Source organism: Equus quagga, chromosome 6, assembly GCF_021613505.1.
Source record: "Equus quagga isolate Etosha38 chromosome 6, UCLA_HA_Equagga_1.0, whole genome shotgun sequence".
NCBI lineage: Eukaryota > Metazoa > Chordata > Mammalia > Perissodactyla > Equidae > Equus > Equus quagga.
Window position 1 is genome coordinate 49,806,361 of NC_060272.1, and position 14,316 is coordinate 49,820,676.

The following is a 14,316-nucleotide window of genomic DNA, read 5'->3' on the forward strand; positions in this document are numbered from 1 at the left end:
AATAAAAATTAAAAGAAATAAAGCATGTGTCTTTGAGTGGTAACAGCTATACAAGTTGAACTGACCTTTACCTATTATTTTTGATTGTAGAATAAAATATCACAGAATGCATTTGAATGTCACGATTTAAATGGGAAATTCAATTAGAGGTCAAAGAAGATATTTTTAGATATGTGTAGATTCAGAAGGACAATCTCCTAAAAACCCCTCTTTATAAAAAAAACTCAATGATACACTCCATAAAAAAATAAAAATTAACCCAAGGAAGAGACAAATACAGCTACTATATGCATTCAATTAAAAAGATTTCAGGATGACAGACTTGCATTAGGCCTAGAAATCAGTGGTGCAGAATAAAGAGAAAGATAGAAGGCGCCCAATAATATGCAGGAAATGTTAGCTTCAATGAGAACCACATTCAATTATAGTAGATCTTAGGAAAATATAAATGAATAAGGCATGCTTTTCATACTTCAATAAATTTTAAACTTCGGTAAAAAAGAGAGCTATATCTGTCACTGACTAAATATGACATACATGAAATAAACTGACATTTCATATTTTTAGATGGTAAGTAAAATACTGAACTATGCCCCTTAAAAAGCTCAAGAAGGGGCTGGCCCAGTGGCGTAGTGATTACATTAGTGTTCTCCACTGTGCACAGCCTGGGGTTCACAGGTTTGGTTCCTGGGCGTGGACCTGGCACCACTCATCAAGCTACACTGAGGTGGCATCCTGCATAAAACAGGGAAGATTGGCACAGATGTTAGCTCAGTGACAATCTTCCTCAAGCAAAAAGGAGGAAGATTGGCAACAGATGCTAGCTCAGGGCCAACCTGTCTCACACACACAAAAAACTCCAATAAAATGCATGACACATAGATTACGTAAATTATTCCCATGCTCAAAAAATTAGAAACAAAACAAAACAAAAAATGAAATGTTTCTTGGCTGTAAAGTTATGGGAAACTCTCGAATGGGAAGTGTGGATAGGATTGTATTGAACTGTGCCCATTAAACACCTTATATGTGAATAGCATCCTAACAAGAACCACTGCAGGGTCACATTGGTTCAGCTACAGTAACACTAAACTCAAGAAACTTGTGTAATATTATTGAAATACTGAGGAAGGAAAACAAATATAGAATCCATCTGACAGCTAGATTATCGTTTGATATTTAGGGTGATGTAAACATAATTTCAGACATGCACACTTTCATAATGTTTACAACCCACAGACCTTCCTTGAAAGAACTATTAAAGATATACACCAGCTAAAAGAGAAGCGAGATCAGAAGGGAAGTGTGGAATATAAGAAGCAATAATAAGCAAAGAACTCATTAAAATATATTTTAAAAACTGAAGTATTGACTATAAAAATAATAAGGGTAAATATACATGTATATTATTTTTAAAATCAATGTTCTACTCTACTTTTAGTTTTCTGAATTATTTTATTTCTAGAAAAGTGATGCCTTCTATTTTCACATCAATGGGTAATAGGAAGTTATACACAGAAGGTATAGAACCAAAGTCTGTGTATACTGATACCAAAAGATTCAGGCACATATGTGTGGAATTTTCTAATATTAGTACTACATAAACAATGTGTGATTGGAAAGAGGATAGATAACGGGGAGCATCTAATCACGCAAAACAAGAAGAAGTTGAGAAACCTTAAATTCCTGGGGAAAAGTATCCTTCTCTGGGAATTCTTTGCCTCAAAAAATAGTAAAGAATATATACATAAAAGATTCAGTACACAATGATTACATAAAGTTATGCATATGTACTTGTGTGTAGGTATCTTTAAAATAATAGTGGACCTCCAAACACACACACAGAAGGCATCTTCCCCCAACACAAATAAAATAGAGAATTAAAGAGCAGAATGCTGAAATCACACAATGAAGTCATCGTTACTATTGATTTTTTTTTAACTAGTAAGCTTTAATCTTCAGAGCAGTTTTGGGTTCACAGCAAATAGAGTGGAAAGTACAGAGAGGTCTCATGTATCCTCTGTCCTCATAAACTCCTCCTCTATCAACGTCCGTCACCAGAGTGGTGCATTTGTTACGATCAATGAGCCTACATTGACACATCATTACCACCTAAAGTCAATAATTTACATTAGGTTTCACTCTTGGTGGTGTACATTCTGTGGGTTTGGATAAATGTATAATAACATGTATCCATTCTTACAGCATCATGCAAAGTAGTTTCACTGCCTTAAAAGTCCTGTGTGGTCTGTCTATTCATCTCTCCCTCCCTTTTTTGTGTACATGATTGTGATATATATCCCCTTTGAAATACAGGAAAAGGCAATGGGAAGGGATTATTTTTTTAAGTTTATGTAAGGTGTGAGTTAGTCAAGGGGCCTTGAATTAAAAGAAATTAAGGCCTGGGACAAGATAGAAACCCATGTAGGGGTCCATTTGACAGATAATTTTGAAAGGAGTTGTTTGAGGAGACCACTGTGTCTCTCAATTAAACCAGCTGCCTGAGACCTATTGGGGAGTTGAAAGTTATATTGAAAGTCTTTTTCAAGAGCCCAGCATTGTACATTCTGAGATTTGAAATGAGTACGTTGGTCAGTATCAGTTACATCTAGAATTCTGAAAGGGGTAAGGGAAGATCTGGTGAGGCTTTATATTGCAGCCTTAGTACATGTAGAGACATGTGTGACCTTATATTTTGGGTATCTGTGAGGCAAGAGATTCCTAGAGATTTTTACCCTGAAGAGGACAATTCTTAGGCAATGATCTAATATTTTGTAAAACTGTGCAGAGGGGAACAATTTTTGTTGTGTTAACAAGGGCATCCAGTGCTAAAATGACTGCCTGAAGTTTGGGCAATTGTTCTGACCCTTAGGTCTCATACCTTGTCAGAGACATCCTAGTTAAGGGATGGAAAATAATTACATTCTTGTGAGCTCCGTCTCTTATGATGATGTGACTACCATTCCTATATTCTATGGATTCCCATTACTACTCAGTCAGTTGATCCCAAGGAGCTCCCCAGGTAGCCAAGGCATCTGGGGAAGGTGTGTCCTCCTCCAGTACCATGGTATCTGGCAAAGTACTGAGCAGATAGGAGGCCACTCCCTCCTGCTGGTGGAGTACATCTTCATTCTGTGTTAAGGATGTCGTAGCCATGCCAAGTTTGTGGGATGCTGCTTTCATGACCCAGGCATAATGGGAAGTTGGGTACTGAAGGTCACAAGCCCAGGGTTGGTGAGAGCCTCCATTTCCAGGAAAATCCACTATGAGTCCATCAATTTTTGTTTAACGGTCTATAGTACAGGGCCAAAAAGGACAGTTATTTGTATCGAGGGCCATTTATGACCTTTATAGGTGGTCCAGAGATTCCAGAGTCAGGAGAATACAGTACAAACAGCTCTGCTGAAGGAGTCTGTGAGGACACTAATGAGAGTGCCTGTTGATTATAATTTAGACACATTCTGGAGACTTTTGCTGAGGGTCTCCCATTTAAGGTGGGCTGATTGGTACATAGTAGTGTCTATGAAATTAAGCAAACTGTGTAAATGAAGAGGACGTTGCCTCCAGAATCCAAAAAGGATTAAAATATGTTAGACTTGTGTGTCCTTAATGAATATGTTAAATGAATCTTCTCATAGGATATTGTCAAAGTAATGTCATACCTGCACTCCGGAGAAAATCAGATATAGTTAAGATCTTGTCTGCATAGTGTGTGATGGAAAAGCCATTGATGTACTCCACGGGTAGTCTAATAAAAGTGTATGGTGTCCCTTTGGTGATTAAGGCAAACTAGTTGAAGGGCTGTTGAAATAGACACTGAATAGAACCTACTAGTCAAATCTATAACAGCAGAGTATTTACCTGACGTTGATTGGAGGGAGTTAGTAATTTTAATAATACTGGGTATTGGGTGTGGGAGAATTCACGGAAGGGCAACAGCATTAAGGTTGTAGTAATTCACTGTCAGGCATCATTTTTTTTCCAGGCTGAAAAACAGGCAAAATTTTGTTTTCAAAGGGAAGGGCAGTGGTGATAATCACCTGTTTATTAATTAGTTCTTATGTAAGAAGTTTTAATCCTTGAAGGCCCTGTTTTAACTTACATTGGGCCATATTAACTATTTTAACTGGGAGTCCATAGGATTCCATTTTATCAAGCCAATTTGTAAGTGTCAAAGACTTCATTTAATTTTAATTTACTGCTCATTGTGTCAGGGTACCCACGCCCCCTAGGAATATTTTATGGCAATGAGTACTGACTACGAGAAATTTAAGCAAGTCAGTTAAAGTGAGGTATAACTGCTTTTCTCTATTTTGTATTTAGTTACATTCTTAAGATTATGGGGGTTCCGTGTTCGAATTTAGTGAGATCCTCAGGTATAATTGTAATTTAAGCCCAACTATTGATAAAATCCATCAAGATTTGCCAATTGGTGCATTTTGGCAAATGTTAAAGTTAATTTAGAACCTGTTGTAGAGGTACAAATGCCAATCAATGGCTTTTTAATTTTTTTGTTGCATAAACTCTTTTACCGAATTTTGGATTTCTAAGTGGGTCAAATCATGGAAAAGTGTTTTAATTTAATAATATATGTACTTTTATCTTTTTCCTTCTCCCCCCCTTACCTGCCTGCCTGCCCTCCTTCCTTCCTTTTTTGTCTTCACTAGATATACTTTATAGGGAGTTCTCTTTACTATGGTCATATATATATATACATATTTTTTTTTTCCTCTACAGAGCTTCAAATCAGTCAGTGTTAGGACCCCCCCCCCCACCACCAGTGGCAATGATTCTACTGTTTAAGGACCCCAGTTTTGAACTGGGTTTGACTTAACCCCTTGACTGTGCCATAAGGGTGCCATGGGTATCCTCCCCTAGTTCCTGTAGGATTACACTTCTAGTGTGACCGAGGCATAGGCTGCAGAGTGCATGGTGAAAGAGTGCAGATCACACCACCCTCTACAGCTCTACGTTTTCTCTCCCCACAAGCGTTTAGCTGCCTAAACCTTCTGTTTTCAGTTTCTATCTCTGTTTGATAACTCATAATGCAAGTCTTTTAGGCCATTACAGGAAAAGGGAGAGGGAAGAAGTAGTCCAGTGGCCTGAGCTGTAGGCAACTATCTCATTCTAAGGCATCCCAGTCACACTGGAGGGATGGGAGTTTGCCCCAAAGAGGCCCATAACAACCTCTCCTTGGTACAGCAAAGTTAGACCCCTTGTTTGAAGTTTCAACCCCTTTGCATGTTGGTATATGAGGGGCACTTACTGAGGCCCCTGAGCATACTAACCAGGAGTCTGGCATCATTTAAGCAATTGGCTAACATTGGTGATTGTTGTGTGTGTATTAGGGGGGCGGCCATGTGTGCAGGATGAAATACTCATTTCCTTGCCCCAAAGGTCCACTTTGGGTTAAGCACGGGGCTACTGGTTTCCAAGTGTGCAATCCATGCATACCCCTGATGGTCTGGAAGCATAAAGTTTGCTGATGATAGCAGCGAGGTATGCAGCGTCAAGAAGACAGGTAGGGTGCTATCCCAACTGATCACCTTGGACAGCAAGAAGAGTACATAGTTTCTCTACAGTGGGGGAGCCCAACCACCTTCCTCCACAAGCTTTGCCTGAAACACAGGGGCAAAACAGGGTTCTGGCCAAAATAAAACAAGAAAACACCAATGTGGAAAAGTGAGGGGCCCCTGGAATAGGCCTCTACCTAACATAAGCTCTGATCAGAAACACACCTGAATGCCCTGACCCCGGAAAGCACAGTTCAAGTGGTCTACCATTCCTATTACCCTAAGTGAGCCCCCACCTGGGCTAGTATCTAGCCCCCAAAGTTAATTTGGTTAAGGAGAGACTGGGCAACCATCTGCAGACACAGTAACAAGCAACAAGGCTAAAGCACACACTTGCCCACAAATGGCAGTTCTGGCCCAAGCCACACTTTGAGTGTTCTAGAACCAATTAGCAAGCCAAGAGCATGCCCCTCTCTCCCTCCCACCAGCCCCCCTGACCTTCAAGAACCTGTCTAAGTGTTAGCACTCATAGCCACACCATCCTGCTTACAAAGCCAACTGTTTACAAGATTTAAGGAGTTCTTTGATGGCAGGATCCAAAGCACTGACACCTGGACAGTTGAAAGGCAGAAATTTTTGTTATAGTTCTACATGAGAAGAGATTCCAGGCAAGGCTATGAAGGGGGTTGCACATGGTGACAGGATAACAGCAAAGTAGAGCTATGGGGGGCAGCCTATGTATGACATGTATGTTGGGGTTAGCTAGGTTTCTCAGGGGCTCCCTGTAGATTGGCTAACTTGAATAATTTCACAGGCTCCTGGGCAAAGGGATTGAACCTAGTTGTCTAGTACCTGGTCTTGGGGCCATTAAGGGACATGGGCAATGGCCTGGAGTGTGAGAGCTTACTAAAGGAAGTGGTTGGTGTGTGGTCTTAATCATCTTCTCAAGAAGAGGAAGTGACTGGCTTCTAGCCAGGGTCTCAAAACCAGATCAAGACAGAATTAAAAAACAGTAACAGCTATATTATAGAATGGCATGAAAAAATTGACATATTCCAAAGAATTTATAACCACAAGTCTGACCTCATATGTATTTTAAGGTGGAATTTGTACAATCTGTGTGACCTGTGAACTCTATGCTTAAGAATAAATATAAAATGGTCTTGGATTGAAACTACCCAAGAACCTGGAAGAAATTAATACAAATTACATATCAATTAAAAACTTTACCTTGGCCTTCCAGGATTCTAAAATATGAAGCCCTTCAAAAATGCTCTCATAATTTAAATTTATAAGAAATAGACAAAAAATGAAGAAAAACTAAAAAATAGTAAAATATGAAGAGAAAGAAGGAAAGAAAAAAGGAAGGAAGGAAGGAAGAGAAGAAAAAAACTATCATGAGTAAAGTAATCGAAGAACTCATAAGCAGTAGGATTGGATGCCAGAAAATCAAAGAAAACGGATTTATTGGAAGAAAAGATTTTAAAATATGTATACATATATAACCATTAGAAATGAAAAAATATAGCTAAATTGTTAAAAAAAAATTCTTCATCAAGAGGTTAAAATTTTTGTTAGACAAAATGTAGCTTAATGAACCAGAACACAGACCTGTGAAATAAGTATAATCCTATGCAGAGCATCTGAAATATAGAAAATATTTTTTATACAGAAAAATAAAGAGACATGGAAAATTGAAGAGATCTAATGCCAAATTCCAGGTATTTATTACCAGGAAAAAAGCAACAACAACTTTAAATACATAAGTGAAAATGTCACAGATTAGCAAAAAGAAATTGAGTAACACTCTATAATTGGAAACTATTCATATATCTCCCTCCGTAATTGTTTTATCAATGATAAAAGAATTAGTAAAGATTTGGAGGATTTGAACAGTGTAATTAATTGCCTTGATCTTTACGAACATATTATTACTCTAAACCACCCTGGTGACATATTTGAAAACTGACCATAGTTTAAGATGTAAAATAGGTTTTAACAAATTCCAAGGGATCTGTCTTGTTACTGCCATCAAGTCGATTCCATCTCCTAGTGACCCTGTGTACAGCAGATTGGAATCCTGCCCAGTCATTTTTGTGCTGTCCTCTCACCTTCTGATGCTATATCAGACAATGTTCCATTGCTATTCATAGGGCTTTCATGGACAATTTGGTGGCCAAGTCCGTCTTCCTGGTCAATTTTAGTCTGGGAGCTCCACTGAAACCTGTCGTCCACCATAGATGACCTTGCTGGTGTTTGAAATACGGGTGGCATAGCTTTCAGCATCACAGCAACAGACAGCTGCCATAGCGTGAAAACCGACAGACAGGTGGTGTGGTTCCCTGACTGGGAAGCAAACCTGAGCTGCGGTGGTGAGAGCACCGAACCTTAACCACTAGACCACCAGAGCTGACTAAGGAATCTATATCACAAAGAATACGTTCTTTGGACAAAATGTAATTAAATTAGAATTAAGCAAAAATGTTACTAAAAAAGTTCACCATAGACAAAAAGATTGAAAATAATTTTAAATAGCTAGTCAAATGAAAGAAAATTATAAAGATGATGTGGATATTCTACAATGTATAATTCAATAAATAAAAATATAATCTATTAAAACGTAGAGCATGTAAATAAGGAAATAATTGATGAAAATTTAGAATCAATTTCTTGTAAAAGAAAATAATCTTGTGAAGGGAAAAGAAAGAAAATGGAATAAAGGAAACAGAAGAAAAAAGTTAAAATAATGGAGTTGATCAAAAAATTCAAAGAAGAGGATTAAAAAGCAAAAAGACCTAAGCATTTTTTAAAAAGATAAAACCATGGCCTTATTGATGAATATGGAAAATGCAAGAGGCAAAATAAGCAGCATAAGCGAAAAGGAGGGCATAACTGCAGAACCAGTAGCAATTTTAAAATGCAAAATATTTATACACTAAACGATTGTTTTCACAAACTTGAAATATTAGAACACACATTTTCATAGAAAATGTTATACTAACAAGAGCTGACTCAGGAAGAAAGAGAAAATCTGAACAAAACTCTAAATACTAAAAAATTAAATTAGAAGTAAACAGACACATAGTAAATGTGATACAAAAACCATTTTACAATTAAGTTTTACCAAATTCTAAAGGAAAAGATAATTTCAAATTATACTATATAGAATTTGGATTGTCTTTTCATGAATTCTAAAATACTCTGTATTTACTCAAACAAATTTATAAAGATTACTATAGTATTCCAATCTGATTTGTAAATACATGACACTTCAAAACAAAATATTGAAAACTAATGCTACATCCACATACACAATTTCGTGTGTGTGTGTGTGTGTACAGGCAACTTTAGTTATGATCTAATTTGTTTTATAAAATAAAGGGCAAGATGGTTTTGGTTAAGGAATATATTAATATCTATTCTCTTAGTAAGAGCTAAAGAGTAAGATAGAGTTTAATATAATTCCAAATTATGTATACTAAATTGCCTTCACAACTTAGGAATGGAAGAGATAAAAGAGAACTTCCCTAATCTTAAAAATGATTTGCAGCAAATTTCCTTAAAAATCATGCAACTAATGTTGATTTTAGTTAAATATGTAAAAGTCATTACAGTAATATAAGAAAATAAAGAAAAGCTTTAAGGATTGGAAAATAAGAACTTTTGTTTATTTATGTATGTATATTCCTCTATTGCTTTACTCAAGGTAGTTGCATCTTTTCCTTCCTTCCTTCTTTCCTTCATTCCTTTTTTGCTTTCTCTTCATTTTTTAGTATTTTATAGTCCATTTTCCTTCGTTTTACTTTTGCTGTTTATTTATTTTAAATTTGAACTATAAGAACGTCTTTGAAGGGCTTTATATTTTAGAATCCTGAGAGGCCAAATTTGGGTTTCTGATTAATTTGTAATTTGCATTAATTTCTTCCAAGCTTTTTGGGTATTTTTTACTCAAGACCATTTTATGTTTATTCTGAAGCTTAGAGTTCACAGCTCATACAGATTGTATAAATTCACTGTGTGTAGAGTTGATATTGGTATGGTATTATATCTTTCTATATCTAAAATAGCGCCATTATAATTTCTTTATAAAATTTTAATACATCCTATTATCTTAGTTCTCTTCTCTACTTTTAGTATAGATTGATTTTTAAAAATGAAAAAAGACAACAAAGAATTAAAAACAGAAAAGTTGTTCTTGTTATATACACAACCAAAAAATGGACCCTTATAGATTAAATAATTGTAAGATTTCAGTGTGCCAGGGCTGCTGAAAAAAAACTGCTGCAACTATGGGTCTTTTGTTTGACACTCCATTCCTTGATCTTGTCTCTCCCTAAACATGAGAAATCACATTCTTTCATTGGGAATATTCTTTAATATCTCTCAATAATGTTGTATAGTTCTCCGAAAGAGATCTTGGGCCTCTTTTGTAAAGTGCATCCCCAGTTACTTGAGACTTTGTTGGTGTTACTTATAATTAATTCATAATTTAAATTTTATTTTCTAATTTTTATGTTGGCTATATAAAAATTCAAATAAGTATTTAGCTGTTGACACTTCACCCTCTGGTTTTGTTAATTTACTAATTTTTTGAGTTAATTTTCTTCCATAGTAAAATATTATGGAATGTTATAAGCTTGTAAAGTGAAATGATGAAAGCATATTTTTAGATAAAGACATAATCACATACCAATGTCAATTCCACATAAATTGTTACATAGCTTTAATTCAACTCCAATCAAAATCCCAACAGATTTTTGAAACTTGATAAGTTGAGTCTTTTACTAAAGGCTGTTCATGTAACTATGGAGATATTCATATGGATTTTCTTCTTAGACCTCTTTATATGATGACATATTAATAAGTTTTAAAATATTAAACCATCCTTTGTTCCTGATATAAATCACATTTGATCCTGTTGTATTATTTTCTTAACGTGGGATGGATTCTGTTTGCTAATATATTATTCAAGATTTTTACATCAATATCCATTACTGCTATTTGTCTCTCGTATTTCTGTGCTATCTCCATCAGGTTTAGATGCTAATATTCTATTTGCTTTGTAAAAATCAATTAGTTGTAACTCCAAAATTTTGTGTTCCTAATACCAGAAAATAAATGTAATTAACATCACACTTTTTTTAATTTCCTTTTAATTTTATGTTGCTGATATGTTTTGATAATTATGAAAATTACAATGAAATAGTGGTAAAAATACTAAAGTGTTGGAAATAAGCACTCTTATTGAGATGCAGGATTAGGTATGTAGCAAAAGGCATTCAAAATTTGACATTAGTCAACTGTCATAGCAAGAAAAATAATAATGGGAATTATTTGTTTATGTACGTATGTTTATTAAGTCGATATTGAATGAGAGGCATTGACTAGGTTTTGGGAATAGAGTAATGAATAAAGCAAATAAAATTCCTGCCCTCATGGAACTTAGGGTGTATTTAGAGAAGCACAATAAGTATGAAATATATAACCGTGTTTCATAAATATAAAATATATACATGATATGAATATCATTTAAAAATAAGAGCTTTGGTAATAAATAGAGCAAAGATGAGGAGCTGGGTAGGAGAATGGAGCCAATTTGAAATGGATGATATTTAATTAAAAATCTGAAGCTAAGGGAGTGGTAATGGAAATATCTAGTGATGGAGTATTTTAGGCTCAGCGAATAGCAAATTCAAAGTGTTGTTCCTGGTATACTTTGGGGATATCCACCTTGCTGGTGTGTTTAATGCAGAATATTGGGGGGCAGGAAGTCATAGGAAATAAGATCTATAAGGTGAGAGGAGTCACAGTGTAAAGCATGTAGACTACTACAATGACTTTTAGTTTTACTCTAAATTTGACGAGAAGTTCATGAAGGGTTTTGAGGAGAGATGTAACATGACCTGACTGATATTTAACAGGTTCCATTTGGATGCTGTTTTCTCAGTTTACCACTGAAGGCGAATGTGTAGGTAAGGAGACCATTTAAGAGGCTATTGTAATAATTTAGGTGAAAGATGTTGGCAGCTTATTCCAAGATGGGTGGCATTGCATTGGTGAAAACAACGGAAAATACATATAATTTAAAGGTAAAGCCACTCACAATTACTGATATATGAGATGTAGTGTGTGATGAAATGAGAGAGCTATGAATTCGAGTCTTCCGACTGAGCATTTTGAAGAAATGATGTTGCTATTGACTGAGTTTAGGAAGTCTGCTTAATGAGTAAGTTTAGGGAACAAGAAAATATAGGAATTCTGCTTTTCCATACTCAATTTGAGATTTCTCTTGGTCAGTAATTCAAGTAGAGAAATAGCGTGTGTAATTTAATTTATAAACCTATTGTTTATAGCAAGCACTGGACAAGAATTGCAAATTTTATGGTTTTTCATATATGCTTGGCATTTAAAATAATAAAACTGGAAGAAATGCACAAGGTAGTGAGTATAGATATAGAAGACCAAAGTTCCTGGGCCTCAGCCATGGGATGCTCCAGTTCCATGTGTTTTGTCTTCATTGCCAGTAAAAGAGAATAAAGGGATGAGTAGTGAGGGAGAAGGGAGGGCAGTGAGGTGGAGTGTTTTGCAAGTCTACTACAGGAAGTGGTTCAAAGAAGAAAGTGATCTGTGAAGGCTGAGAACTGACAAAAGAATTTATCAAAATGGTGATTCAAGGTGATTTTGACATGCTGTCAGAATGGTATTCTGTACAAGGTTGATTGGAGTGGATTCAATAAATAAGTGAAGAGAAGAATTGGGAACCACAAATATAAACCACTTTTGCTATAAAAGGGAGAAGAAAGATAGGGCTAGGGGTGGAAGTAAAAGTAAAGTAGAAAGGGGAATTTTTCTATGTATGTCACAGAGAAATAACAGCATATTTGATTTGCTAATGAAAATAATAGATATTTTTAAAAATGAAGTGTGAAAGAGTGAGCGTTGTGGGTGCCATGTATTTGATGAAATGAAAGATACGAAGTATCCAAATAGAGGAATGACTCTTAGGTAGGAGTTGGTCAAGCATAGATAGCTTGGTATGGCGGTTAGGTAGGCCTGCTATTCAAATATCTGAATATGGCTGACTTCGCCGCTTGATCATAGGCATCATTGGAAACATGCCAACAAATTATTATGCTATGGAAAAGCCAAGAAGAATCTTTGCTTTTTATGGCCACTAGTGCTCTCAAAAAGACCAAAGAAGAATCTGACTTATGTATGTTCTGTGTTCCATCTCCTAATTTCCAAACATTCCACCTTCACTGGGATCAAGTCAGTAAAGGAGAAAAGGAGCTGGGAGTTACTTTTATTTATCTCCCTCTAATAGGAATGGAACATCACAGGTAGACAGAATTTTCCCCCAAATATAATTAGCTCTTAGGATATTAGTAGAAATTTTTGAATAGCAACAGTTCTTGGATATTTATACTCTGTAAACTGAAGAAAAAAAATCTCATATATAAGATGAAATGCTATATTGTGATAATGAGGTAAATTTTTGTCTCCTTACCTGTTGTGCATTATTTTTTAAATTTCTAAGTTTTTCACAACGAGTTAAAGCTAGTTAAAAAAAATAGTCTGAGTATTAGGGATTTTTCTGTTAAAGACAAAATCATTACATTGTTTCCTGTCACCAGGAGGAACTGTAAAATCTAAACTATTAAGTCAGAAACATCAAATATAGGGATATAAAGAAAATACAAGATAAATCAGTAAAGTGTCCCATATGGAATAGTTCACTTCCAAATTTCATTAATATAAAATAAGATGAATATTCTTGCTTATGAAACTAATGCACTAGCCTACTGGGAGTCTAAAAGTTCTGAGATTTTCCCCTTATTTCTAAATAAATTGTATGAGGATCGTGAGAATCTGGCTGAGGATAGATGAAGAGAGTGACTATATACGGTGTCTGGGCGCGTCTGTCATCTAATAAAACATGTTGCAGCAACATATGGCAGTAGCAAACAGAACAAAACACAAAGTTTTGTTTCAGATTGGTGGCACTCATAACTGCCAAACACAATATTAGTGTAATCACTCAATAAGAATTAATAATTAAGAATTTGCGAAACAAGGAATTTAAGCTGCAATAGTGATGTATTTGACAGAAAGATTTCACAGGGTTTCAAGAAGAAACACTGTAAACAATTGGGAAACATACCATAAGTCTGAAAGTTTATTGACAATTTTTGGCCTTTGCTCATCTGTGTTCATTGTTGAGTTTATTTCGGTATAAAAAACGGTTCAAATGATTTATTACTTGAAATTTCTTTTATTATTTTCAAGTAATGCATGTTTTCTATTGCTGAGCCTAAGGGATATTTATCAAAACAAATAAGGAACCAAAACCATAATTATCTCTCTACTGCCTATTCATATATGATTTTGCACGTGTTTTTTAAATGTTATTTGAAGTGGAGTGTAAGTATTGTTTCTATGTCACTGAGAGTTATGGTTTATGATATTTGTTGGTCATTCTCATAGATTTTTACAAAAGAATTTTGTAAAATGGATTAACAAACAGTCCTTAGGAAATTTTAGAATATGACATTATATGTGTGTGTGTATCACATTTTCTTTATCCACTCATCTATTAAAAGACATTTACGTTGCTTCCATGTCTTGGCTATTGTGAATAATGCTGCAGTGAAGATGGGGGTGCAGATAGCTCTTTGAGATACTGATTTCATTTCCTTTGGGTATATACCCAAATATAGGCTTGTTAGATCATAGTTTTCTTTTCTGGATCCCTCTACCTTTTCATTGCTTGATAAAATGTCTTCTATATTTCAAATCATAAGGC